We start from the raw sequence: 13,577 nt of genomic DNA, 5'->3' as shown, positions 1-13,577 counted from the left end.
GGGCGAAATTCTCCGGTATCGGCGCGATGTCCGCCGACTGGCGCCCAAAACGGCGCAAATCAGTCGGGCATCGCGCCACCCCAAAGGTGCGTAATGCTCCGCATCTTGGGGGGCCGAGCCCCAACCTTAAGGGGCTAGGTTCCTCTAAAGTGGCGCAACCCACGGGTGGGTCGCAGGCGGGTGTCGGGAGGGTCGCGGAGCCGTCCGTTGCGGCACTCCCGATTGCGCTGTTGTGGGAAAAATCAACCACTTCAAGAGTCGGACTTGCTGTGATCAGATAAATGCAGTTTTATTGTTCCACAAAGCTTCGGGAGAAAGCGTACGTACCCCGCGGTACAGTAGCCAGCCTTTCTCCCGGTTTGAATGGCAATCATTCATTTTATACTTTGGGTTCACAATGAGCCCAGATACAAAACAATTATCACCTTGTTATCTTTAAACATTTTATAGATTGTACATCGCTATTTGTAAGCGTTTTGCCATTTACACATGGTTATAGTTAAAGAGGTTTAACAGGTTACAGGCAGCAGGAAGGTAGTATCGATTGTCCCTTTGTTTTAGGAACTGGCCCAAGACATTCGTATTAGCATATCATTGTGTAAACCTTGGCTGAAGTCAGCTTTATTCAAGTGGTGTCCCGCATTTATGTATTTCTTAATCTTCCTGTCTGGCTCCCTTTGTCCTGGATCTGTTCCTATCTGTCCTACTAGCACCCCGCTGGGCTCCAGGCATCAGTTATGTCTGCTTTATTCTCTGTGTCTCCATCTTGTGTGTCAGGCAGCCATCTTCTGTGCCGAGTGCCCTTTTGAACCATTTCCCACTTCAGCGCAAATCTGCGCACAACAGCCACAGCAGCCAGCTGTTAATAACGCCAGCTGCAAGCGGCCTTCAAAATGGCCGCGAACATGTAAAATAATGCGGCCGCACTGCGCATGCATGCCAGGTCATCAGCGCGCATGCGCAAAACTATGCGCATGCACTCCGATGATCGGCCACACATGCGCAGTGCGGCCACTTTTTTTTTAAACGGTCTCAGCTTTTTGTTTTACAAGTTCGGGGGGTTGTATTCATTTTATTCATTTATTTTATTCATTTTATTTTTTTTTACAAGTTCGGGGGGGGTTTATTTGATAAAATTTTACAGGAAATAAATGCAGAACTTTGGACAGATGGAGACTCCATACTTTACAACACTGGAAGGCTTCACCTTCATCCAACAGGTTCCATTGGAGGAGCGTGTACGAGGGCCAAAGGGACCCAAAACCATTTCCTCCATTTTTGTCAGCAGCAAACAAGAGAAAATGTTGGGTCGCGCAGGTCGGCCGGAGTGGGTTGCGAAGGTCAGCAGGGTCGGGTCCCGAAGGTTGGCCGGATGGTAAAAATGGGTCCCCGGAAAAAAAGTTTGTAGAACACTGCTCTAAAGGGTGCCCAGCCGACCATGCCAGTTACTCCCTCAGCTGGTACATCTACTCCTCGTGTCTTGTCACATTCTCCAGCCATTCCAGAATGAATGGAATATTTATGAAGCGCAGTCACTGAGTCACAGGGCTCTGAATCAAGTGGGATACGATTCCTGCACTGCATACAAAAGCCAAGATGTTATCATCCCTATGCTGAGTTCACTGGTATCTCCTTTCTCTGCTCTTTCAACAAATAAGGATTTGACATTTCCATTTAGCACGAGACAGAGAGGGATTAGATGTAAATGTGTTGAGCCTTTACGTGGATAACTCGTCAACTTCTCGACTCTGGGCTCTGCTCAAGGTTAACTTACCCTTTGGTCTACCCGATAACCAGTCACCTTTTATAATGGTGTGTAAGATACCCAGTACAGTAGAAAAGGGAAACCATTGTTCACTCACTTGTTTTTGTTGGAATTTATGTTAATCCACAAGCCAACGGTGATGTCGCTTCATAAATATTTCATTTGAGTGAAATGTTTTCAGATGGCCCAAGAATGTGACAAGTCATTCTGGGTAGGTCGCGATGCCTGAGGGTACAGCTGGCGTTACGCATGAGCTACCCACAACAGGAACCTGAATAAAATGAAAATCACAGAATCATGCAGTGCAACTGCGAAGGAGGCCATTTGGCCATTGGATCGATGCTACCTCTTCCAACAAGCAATCCTGTTAGTTCCACTCCCCAGCTATTTCCCCCATGTGCCTTTAAGTACTAAATCGATCCTGCCCCGAGAGCCACTAGTGAACCTAATTCCGCCAGTGCAATTCACGGCCGGCAGTGCCTTGCGCAAAAGAATATATATCTTCCTCGTGTCACCTCTATGACAGTCAATCTGAGATGCCTGGCTGGCAAAGCAGAAAATCTACCTCTTGCTAAAGCAGACTCGAGCAATGTTTTCAATTAATGGCAGGAATGCGACAGAATAACTGGCAAGATAGCAAGTTTAGGCTTGACATCAGGAAGCACCAGGGTTACAACCCTGTCTATCCTCTAGCTCCTCAGGAGCTGAGAACCTTCCAATAAATCAAAGGGGCATCAGGCCTGGCTCATGATGGGAGATGAGTGACAGAAATTAGCCAGCCGGTTTTACACACTGCCCATTCCTTTGCATCGGTCAATCTATCCTAACCCATGTCCTTTACCGCAACCCGTGCAGTGCTTTTTTTTGGGGGGGGGGGGGTTAAATTTGTTCATGGTTCCCTTATCTTGAGTGGTACCGTGGCTGTGAATGTCTCAAATTCACTGAATTCTGTCACAACCTGAAGTGCTGGAATAAAATGTACTCCTCGAGGGACCCGGGGCGAGGTACAATTTGAAATGGAACAACATTATTCAACAGTCAGTAGGTCATGTCAATAAAAGACTGGGCCGCTAGACCATTATACAGGTCTTAGAGTTTCTTTCCCCCATGAGCTGAAAGAAAAAAACAATATTTTTCTTGCAGTTTCTTTCAGCCGCTGCCAGGATTTAACCACTTGAGTACTGAAATGACCTTCAATTCATAAAATTTGTCACTTTTTCCTTTCACATTGTGTAAAAATTGTTTTGTAGTACATTCTCCTGACATGACATTCTGAGATGTGAGTGGATGGCGTCTGCTATTTTAACAGAGACGTTTATGGGCTACATCTTAAAATCTCCATCGCGGGAACGGTGAGGGAAATTTCAGACAAACACATCAGACAAAATTCTTTGTTTGGGAGATTACAGTTCGATTTCAGTGCCGTGTTGCTCTTCAGCGAGAGCATGTCGAGGCTGATAAATTGCAGGGGAGGCCAAAAGCGAGAAACACGCTGAGCGCCGATTGATTTGCGATCTAACCGGCCCGCTCCCATTGGCGAAAGCAGGATCCCGCCGTAGAATGGTGAGAAGCCAATAGTCACCACTTAAGCCCAATCTCCATGCAATTAACAGGCGCCACCCCTATCCAACGGCCTCCCGTGATCTAACGGCTTCCCCAGCAAGTGGTCACGTGGGTGCCGATTAAAACTCCTTTTGAAAAACGTGAACCTGGCGGACGGGCTGCTGTGGGGACCCAAGGAGGTGAGTACCCATCTTCACTCACAGGCAAAGAGGCCGGGTCGCTGCCCCGGTGCTCGGAGGGAGTTGGGGTAGCCATCGGAGGCCAGCTTTGGTCGGGATTCCTGCGGGTAGGCGTGCCATGTAGCCAATTTTAAAGCCATAATGGTTATCAGGTCAAAGTTCTTGATGCTGGCAGCTGGGCTAAGAAGATGCACAATGCATTGGCCTCAGTTTCTCTCGACCCTCTTCCTGACCAGCATTTCTACTCTCCCCTTCCAAAGTGCTTCCAGGAGGGCATCCCGGGATCCGTCAGCGACTGCCTCCCAGTTCCCAATATCAATTTCATCAGCATGGGTCAGATTTTTTCTTTTTTTTTTTCCAAAGCGTCAACTCAAGTGGGAAAAGCGGTGTGTAGTCCATCGGCTGTGCTGCCGGTTTTTCCCACCAGATTTTCCAACACCCCGGAAAATACAACTCAGGCTCTTAAGGGCACCCCACTGTAAAAAAATAAAATTAAATAAGGAATGACCTCACAAACACTGAACAACAAACCCCCCCCACCGGGAACCCCCTACTCCCTACCAACACGTACCCACCCCCCCCCCAACCAGAAGCCTAACCCCATTGCCAGGGTACAGCCTGGGTATGGTCCTCTGACCCTCTCCCCCATGTACTTACCTGTTCACACCCAGCGGTTTTTTGTTCACCGTTCACCACTTTTAAAGACCGGTTGTAAACCCTGCCAACTTGATTTTACACCGCCAGGGGGGGAGGTAACTTTCCTACGTGAGGGGATGTTACGGCAAGGAGGCCTGAAATCTATTATACCACTGGCGTGGAGAGGGGCATGGACAATCTAGTGGGGAAGTCCCGCTGGCATAATAGCGGTTTTGGGACTCCGCCCCCCTCCACCATTCCTGCCCACCAAAAACGGGAGCAGAAAATCCTCGCCCATATCTCATCCTACTCGCTTTTCCAACCTCTTCCATCGGGCAGAAGACACAAAAGTCTGAGAACACACATGAACAGATTCAAAAGCAGCTTCCCCGCTCGTACCAGACTCCTAAACGACCCTCTTAAGGACTGACCTGATTAATAATGCAGTCCTATATGCTTCACCCAATGCCTATGTATGTGTCTATGTATTTACATTGTGTACCTTGTGTTGCCCTATCATGTCTTGTTTTTTATTTTATTTTCGTGGACTAGATGTTCTGTTTCAGCTGCTCGATGAAAAATACTTTTCACTGTACCTTGGTGCACGTGGCAATAAACAAATCCAATCCAATCCAACTTGCAGGTGTCCTTGTAGCAAAGGTATGGACGTCCAAGAGGTCATGACCCTGTGGCCAGTTCACTTTGGGTGCACGGCTGGCATCCCTCTGAACTTGGCTCAGCCAGTACAGACATCGTTACCTCAGCAATGAATAAATGCTGATGGAAACAATACGTTCCAGGACCTTCCAGGAGTTGGTGACCTTACCCTGTCAAGAGATGTTGAGGATACATCGGAGACAACGAAGGTGGAAACTTTTCAACCTATTCTGCTGCCTAGCATTTATTGTCCGGGTCGCACCATTGAAGAGGAGTGTACTTGATAGACTCACAGTCTTGTTCTTGGTTCCATTCTCTCTTACTCATTTTCCACATAAAAGCTGCTATTTTTGAGAGGTGCGTAAACAGAATTAGAGCACAAGAAGCATATCTTGGGTTGCAATGCTTTTCTATTCCTAATCGACAATGTACTTTGTCGATTATTCTTTTTGTCTACTGGGTACATACTGTGTACGTTTCCTTGGCCGCAGATAAATGCTTTTCACTGTACTTCGGTACATGCGACAATAAGTCGATCAATCAAAATGAAGTTTCAAGGGCGAATTAATTGAAAAGATCCCCAATCCTCGTTTTCTCCCTTCTTCCCCTCAACCCTCTCACGGCCTCCTGCTGCTCTTGCTCGAGAATAGATTCAGCGGCAACACCCACCCTCGGAAACCCAACCAACTGACAAAGCAAGACAGGTGAACCTTCAAGGACTGTTCAACCACACGTTCTTTAGCAGCCAAAACTCCCGCCCTCACCCAATGCACACTCCGACAAGAGTGCCTCAAGGGGCAGGAGCCCCTGCTGATCATTGCCCTCTCGAGCCCAGCAACATTTGAGAAGAATCCTGGTGACCCTGGCCACTCGCCCCCCCCTTTGCTGGGATCAGGTAACTGAGCACAGATTTGGAATCTGCGGGCCTGAACGGTGATCCCCCTAATTGGGCCACGCTCAATAACTTCAATGACTCGGCTGACTTTCAACAAATGATGTTTAAAACCGACTGGGGCCAAAGAGATGGCAAAACAGTTTTTAAAAGAAGGCTAATGCTGAAATGGGTCACGGTTAATGAAGGAATGAGTAATCCACGATCACAGATCCTTTCACGATGTAGCTGCTGATAGCTCTGTCCAATCTTTACGATGAGAGACTAATGAAAAGGTTAGTCAATTCCGAAATTCAGGCGGCCTTTGTGTCCCAGGTTTTGAAATATGGTTCCATTGTTCAGCATTTGTCAGTCATATTTGGTCCTTTTAGTATAATAATACTTTGAATAGGATATTGTTGGATTGATTACATCTCTTAGCTTTTGGTATATCAATTTGTGATGCAATCAATTTGGAAATGCGAATTAATTGAAGAGGCAAGCACACTGGTGGAGTACCAAATGAAACTGTGCGTTGTTCACAATATGCAATCATTAACTCGTTTCCACTGGCAGGAGCGTCAGTACGCGAAGGAGTCTGATTAAAGATAGCTGGTCAAGGAACCGCGAGGTGGAGATTCGGAGAATCTTTTTTTATACACACAGCGAGTTATGATCTGGAAAGCAAGTCATGAAAAATGTGACAGAATCAGCTCAACTGGTAGCATTTGAAGAGGGAACGGGCTAAGTCCCGGAAAGGGAAAATAAATGTTACAATGCGATGAGGAGGGGAGCAAATATAATTGGTTGGCTCTTTCAAAGAGCAGGCACAGGAATGATGGGCCGAATGGACTCTTCCTGTGCTTGCGATTCCACAAAATAGCAAAGAAAACATACTTCTTGCCTTTTACAAAGCTCTGTGAAGTATTCCCCATCTCACCGAAGCGCTGGTACAGTTCAGGCCAGGTGGCAGTGCGGGACTGTGACACTTCCTCGGAGAAGCTGGGCCCAGTACTTGGGCCTGGCAGCGCCCCTCCATTTGAAAATGTTCAAAAGTGTAGTAGAATTCTTTTCTAATGTTTTGAGAGGGTTCAGCCTCTCTCTGTCACGCCATAACAGCTGGGGTTAAAGGCAGCACGGTAGCACAAGTGGCTAGCACTGTAGCTCACAACGCTAGGGTCCCAGGTTCGATTCCCCGCTAGGTCACTGTCTGTGCCGAGTATGCATGTTCCCCCCGTGTCTGCGTGGGTTTCCTCCGGGTGCTCCGGTTTCCTCCCACAGTCCGAAGACGTGCAGGTTAGGTGGATTGGCCGTGATAAATTGCCCTTAGTGTCCATAAAGGTTAGGAGGGTTTTTTGGGTTACGGGGATAGGGTGGAAGTGGGTCGGTGCAGACTCGATGGGCCGAATGACCTCCTTCTGCACTGTATGTTCTATGTTACTGCCTCAGAATGGAGAGCTGGATGAATACAGAAATACTAACTTGTGCAGCTCTCTCACAGCAGAGGAAATGTCCCATTCACAGGACTTTGGATTTACCGATGCTAATGCGAATAGTTTAGAATTGTAGAAGTTGCAGGGATTCTCAGATGTCATGTCAGAGGCCCTGGAAGGTAGTGTGACTCCGAGTCCAGTGGCGGCAATATTTGGAGTGTCAGAAGATCCAGGAGCCCAGCAGGGGGAGAGAGGCCGACGTTTCGGCCTTTTCGACCCTGGCAGCCTGGAGACGGATTCTGTTGGGATGGAGGGACCCGGAGCCTCCAAAGTCGGGGGTTTGAGTCAGCGACATGGCAGGGTTTCTTAGGCTAGAGAAAATTAAGTTTGCCTTAAGGGGTTCACTACAGGGGTTCGCTCGGAGGTGGGAGCCGTTCATCGACTTCTTCAAGGAAAATTGACTGTCAGCGGGAGGGGGGGGGGGGGTGATGAGGGGGGAAAGGGGAGGCATGGAAGTGACGAATAAGGGCCTAATGAATGGGGAACCGTGGAATGGAGTAGGCACATGGATCATGATAGTTAGGGTTTATGCTTGGGAGGAGATGGGTATGTTATTGTGGGGTTTTGGTGTGTGTTGGATCTCTTTGTTTAAAATGTTGAAATTATAAATGCCTTAATAAAATATTTTCTTAAAAAATGAATTGGAGACGTTTACCACACAGAAGGAGACTATATGACCCATCATCTCTGAGCTAGTGCAGTACAGATCTATGGTACCCTTTACTTCCATGTCCCTGTATTTGTTTGTTCTTGAGTGAAGTATTGTTCTCCATCTCAACTATTTTCAACAATGATGTATTCCATTCTCTACAAGCATGCAGCACAAAGACAGTATTCTAAATACCGCTCCTCCAAGTTAGTTTTAAATTAATTATCCCTCACCACTGATTACCAACCAGAGAAAAAAAGTCTCTCCCTGTTTGTTTTAACAAGGTCCTTCCTAATTATAAAAACATCAGAACAAAGAACAAAGAAAAGTACAGCACAGGAACAGGCCCTTCGGCCCTCCAAGCCTGCGTCGACCATGCTGCCCGTCTGAACTAAAATCTTCTACACTTCCGGGCTCCGTATCCCTCTATTCCCATCCTATTCATGTATTTGTCAAGATGCCCCTTAAATGTCACTATCGTCCCTGATTCCACCACCCACTTCGGCAACGTGTTTCAGGCACCCACTACCCTCTGTATAAAAAAACTTGACTCGTACATCTCCTCTAAACCTCGCCCCTCGCACCTTAAACCTATGTCCCCTAGTAATTGACCCCTCTTCCCTGGGAAAAAGTCTCTGACTATCCACTCTGTCTATGCCCCTCATAATTTTGTAGACCTCTATCAGGTCACCCCTCCACCTCCGTCGTTCCAGTGAGAACAAACCGAGGTTATTCAATCGCTCCTCATAGCTAATGCCCTCCATACCAGGCAACATCCTGGTAAATCTCTTCTGCACCCTCTCTAAAGCCTCCACATCCTTCTGGGAGTGTGGCGACCAGAATTGAACACTATACTCCAAGTGTGGTCTAACTAAGGATCTACACAGCTGCCTTGCACATAGGGAAACATGCCAAGCTGCTTCGTGGACACGTGAAGAAAAATGCTTGACAGATACTAATGCACCTCAATGTGCGGTCAGAAGTTTTGATCAGATTGAGTCAACATGGTTTTATGAAAGGGAAGTCATGTTTGAAAAATGTATTCGTTTTGAGGATGTAGTAATAAAGGAGCGCGAGGAGGTGTAATATACTTGGATTTCCGAAAGGCATTTGAGAAAGTGCCACGCAGAAGGTTACTGCATAAGAAGGGTTCATGAAGTTGGAGGAAATGCATGTACAATAGCAATAGATAGGTTCATGGATAGGAAATGGAGAGCAGGGGTGAGTGGACCATTTTCAAGTTGGCAGGCTGTAGCTGGTGGAGTGCCATCCAAATCAGTGTTGGAGCTCAGATATTCACAATTTATATTAGTAGATTTGCAGTTTAGCACAGTGGGCTAAATAGCTGGCTTGCAATGCAGAACAAGGCTAGCAGCGCGAGTTCAATACCCATACCGGCCTCCCCGAACAGGCGCCGGAATGTGTACGACTAGGGGCTTTTCACAGTAACTTCATTGAAGCCTCCTTGTGACAATAAGTGATATTGTTATTATTAAGCGCAGTGCCAACAAGCAAACAGCTCTTCCCCCTCAAGTAACTTGCTGGTTGGGTGATTTCTTGGAAAAGGCCATGCTGCTCCCAGTCCAAATGTGAACTTACGACCTTTTTGGGCAGCACGGTAGCATTGTGGAGAGCACAATTGCTTCACAGCTCCAGGGTCCCAGGTTCGATTCCGGCTTGGGTCACTGTCTGTGCGGAGTCTGCACATCCTCCCCGTGTGTGTGTGGGTTTCCTCCGGGTGCTCCGGTTTCCTCCCACAGTCCAAAGATGTGCAGGTTAGGTGGATTGGCCATGATAAATTGTCCTTAGTGTCCAAAATTGCCCTTAGTGTTGGGTGGGGTTACTGGGTTATGGGGATAGGGTGGAGGTGTTGACCTTGGGTAGGGTGCTCTTTCCAAGAGCCAGTGCAGACTCGATGGGCCGAATGGCCTCCTTCTGCACTGTAAATTCTATGATAATCTATGATATTAATAACTTAGACAACGAGACCAAGAGTAGTGTATCAAGGTTTGCTGATGATACAAAGGATGGGAATGTGAGCTGCAAAGAGATATATACAATCATAGAATCATAGAATTTACAGTGCCCATCGAGTCTGCACCGGCCCTTGGAAAGAGCACCCTACCTAAGCCCATACCTCTACCCTATCCCCATAACCCAGTAACCCCACCTATCTTTTTTTTCGGACACTAAGGGCAATTTAGAATGGTCAATCCACCTAACCTGCTCGTCTTTGGACTGTGGGAGGAAACCGGAGCACCCGGAGGAAACCCACGCAGACACGGGGAGAACGTGCAGACTCCGCACGGAGAGTGACCCAAGCGGGAATCGAACCTGGCACCCTGGTGCTGTGAAGCAACAGTGCTAACCACTGTGCTACCGTGCCATCCACAGGACTGCAAGATGGCAGATGGAGCATAATGTGGGGAGGTGGAAGGTTTTTCACTCTGGTCGTCAAAATAGAATATTTTTTAAATGTGTAAAACTTCTAAAGGTTAATGTTCAGATAGACTTGAGTCTCTCATACAAGCAACACTGAAGGTTGACATGTCAGTAACGAGCAAGTAAGCAAATGGCATGTTGGCTTTTATTGCAAAGAGATTTGAATACAAGAATAAGTCTTGCTACAGCTGTACAGGCTTTGATGAGACTGCACCTTGAGTACTTTGCATTAGCAATGAGGAGCGGTTGAATAAACTCGGTTTGTTCTCACTGGAACGACGGAGGTTGAGGGGCGACCTGATAGAGGTCCACAAAATTATGAGGGGCATAGACAGAGTGGATAGTCAGAGGCTTTTCCCCAGGGTAGAGGGGTCAATTACTGGGGACATAGGTTTAAGGTGCGAGGGGCAAGGTTTAGAGGAGATGTAGGAGGCAAGTTTTTTACACAGAGGGTAGTGGGTGCCTGGAACTCGCTACCGGAGGAGGTGGTGGAAGCAGGGATGATAGTGACGTTTACGCGGCATCTTGACAAATACATGAATAGGATGGGAATAGAGGGATACGGACCCAGGAAGTGTAGAAGATTGTAGTTTAGTCGGGCAGCATGGTCGGCACAGGCTTGGAGGGCCGAAGGGCCTGTTCCTGTGCTGTACTTTTCTTCGTCTTTCTTTGTTCTTTATAAACTGTGCAACAGCTTTGGTCTCCCTATTTAAGGAAGGATATACAATACTTGCACTGGAGGTGACCGGTGAATGTCCACTAGATTGGTCACTGGGATGAGAGGGTTGTCCAATGCTGAAACCGTCTGTAAAGTGGAATTATACATCCTGGATATCAGATGAATGAGAAGCGATCCCATTGACACACGTAACACAGTTATTAGCACTGTTGCTTCACAGCGCCAGGGTCCCAGGTTCAATTCCCAGCTTTGGTCTCTGTCTGATCGGATAAAATGTTTATCTGAGGCTGTAGCCTATCTTTTAATAATAATATGAGTGTCACAAGTAGGCTTACATTAACACTGCAATGAAGTTACTGTGAAAATCCCCTAGTCGCCAAACTACGGCACCTGTTCGGGTTACAGAGGGAGAATTCAGAATGTCCAATTCATCTAACAAGCACGTCTTTCAGGACTTGTGGGAGGAAACCGGAGCACCCGGAGGAAACCCACGCAGACACTGGGAGAACGTGCAGACTCCTCACAGGCAGTGACCCAAGCCGGGAATCGAACCTGGGACCCTGGCGCTGTGAAGCAACAGTGCTAACCCCTGCGCTACCGTGCCACCCGGGCCAGTGGAGAAGATCCCAATGCACTATTGGAAGAGTAACAGGGAATCTCTCCCCCTGGTGTCTTGACCAATATAGATCGCTCAACCAGCATCATTAAAATAAACCTGCTATTTGTGGAATCTTGCTTTGCACAGTTGGCTACCATGTTTCCGGTTTGATAATAATGATTACATTTCAAAGATACATCATTGACTGGCGCTTTGGGGAGCCCTGAGGCTGTCAAAGGTGCCTTGTAAATGCAAGTCTTTATTTCATTGGGTATTTTTTTCGGTGCAGAAGACTGAAATCCAACTGCATAGAAAACGCACAAATTGAGATGAATTTATATTGCGCAAATATATAATTTGCATTATTTCTTTAAAAGGAGTAGAGAGTTGACCGGCTGAAGCAACCTTTGTTGAGAGTGAATCGTGGAGAAAATCCAAATTGATTTGTGTATTCTTGGTGGCCATTCAGGCACTGCAACACCAGTCAGAAAATCCACTGCCTTGAATCCTTGCCATAACTCAGATCTCGCCTTATCTTCAGCAGTCTAAGTGCACTTGAATCAAGCAGAAGTCTGAGGCTTAGCGAGAGTAATCGGATTATTAACTCTTAAACCACTAGGCACATTGCTTCTTTCACTTATCTGGAGCTGAGGATTCTCTCTTGCTGCTTTATTCAGCTAGATTGTAAATGTATCCGTGAAGAATTCCATTTGTGGTGAAATCGTAAGCATGTTCCTTCATAATGCAGACAATTTTCAAGGTAACACCCGCCCGCTGCCCTTGGGCGTAAGTCAGATTTTGCCTTCATTTTCAACCAGTGCGGATCAGCTGAACGGGAAATCAGATTGCTGCTCTCCAGAGGGGCATTGGGGTCTCGGTTAAGAAGGGCTGTGGGGTGTTGGGATGGTGCTTTTGGGGTAGAGTGGGCAGAGCAGCAACAGTTGGGAAGAGTTTTGGGCATGACGGGCGAGGGGCAAGGTCAGCAATTATTGCTGCTTCCTCCTGCCTGCTGGGTTTATAAACAAGCTACCCAAAATGAAACGGCTTCTAAAGCAGTGATCCGCCTGCAGAAATCTTAGCATTTCAGCCCCATTGCTTAGGACTGCAAGAACCACTGCCCCCATAGGTTGGGACCCCGTACTCCCTCCACCTTCATTAGTAATACTCGATCTTTACATAGCCTGCGACCTTCGCGAACTCTCATCAAAAACAACTAATCCATTTTTGTTTCCTTTACAAATAGGTGTTTCATACAGCATCATTAGTAATAGTGGATAACCATTATATAATCCGTGGGCCTCATAACATCTCATTACTATTAGCCAGTATATGTCTTTAAATATCAGATTGACACCATCATTAGCATTACAAGGTAATTATTTTCGGCGAGTGGACCTTCCCATAAACTCTGATTACTTTTACTCAGCCCGGGTCTACATGTATCTGTGTTACACCATCATTAGCAGGACCATGTTCTTTGGCTGATGGTTCTCCCAACAAGCTCTCATTAGTACCAGTCAGCATGTGTCTGCTTTTCATGTACCAATTCCCCTTGCACCGATTGTTAGTCACAACTGCCGACCTTTCCACGGTTTGGAACCTCACACATAAACTTTAATTACTATCAGCGAGGTCCACGCTGCTGCAAAATGTATCCACATCACATAATTGTTAACCATGCAGGAAGAATCTTCAAGGGGTCCAGAGACCTCTCCTTAAACACCTTACTCATTAGTGTTAGTCCGTCCACTATTTGTTGGAGAAAGTCCCTTTCAAATCTGGAAGAGAGACATTAAAAATATAACTGGAAAGTCACCTGAAATATGTAGATGTTTGAGAAAGTTTTATTTGTATTCCAACATGGAATAGAATTAATTACTACTTCAGCGTCCGTTGAATTGTGTGCTCCATCTCAACTAATCCTTCCTCTATAAAATATCATAATAGCCGTTTGGTCATATGAAGAATAAGAAGTGATGTCCAACTTCTTACTTTCATAGGATTTACTCTATAACGTACATCTCTGTCACCCGGAATTATATCCA

This window comes from Scyliorhinus torazame, chromosome 13, assembly GCF_047496885.1.
Source record: "Scyliorhinus torazame isolate Kashiwa2021f chromosome 13, sScyTor2.1, whole genome shotgun sequence".
Classification (NCBI taxonomy): Eukaryota; Metazoa; Chordata; class Chondrichthyes; order Carcharhiniformes; family Scyliorhinidae; genus Scyliorhinus; species Scyliorhinus torazame.
Note: the sequence above shows the minus strand (reverse complement) of the source record.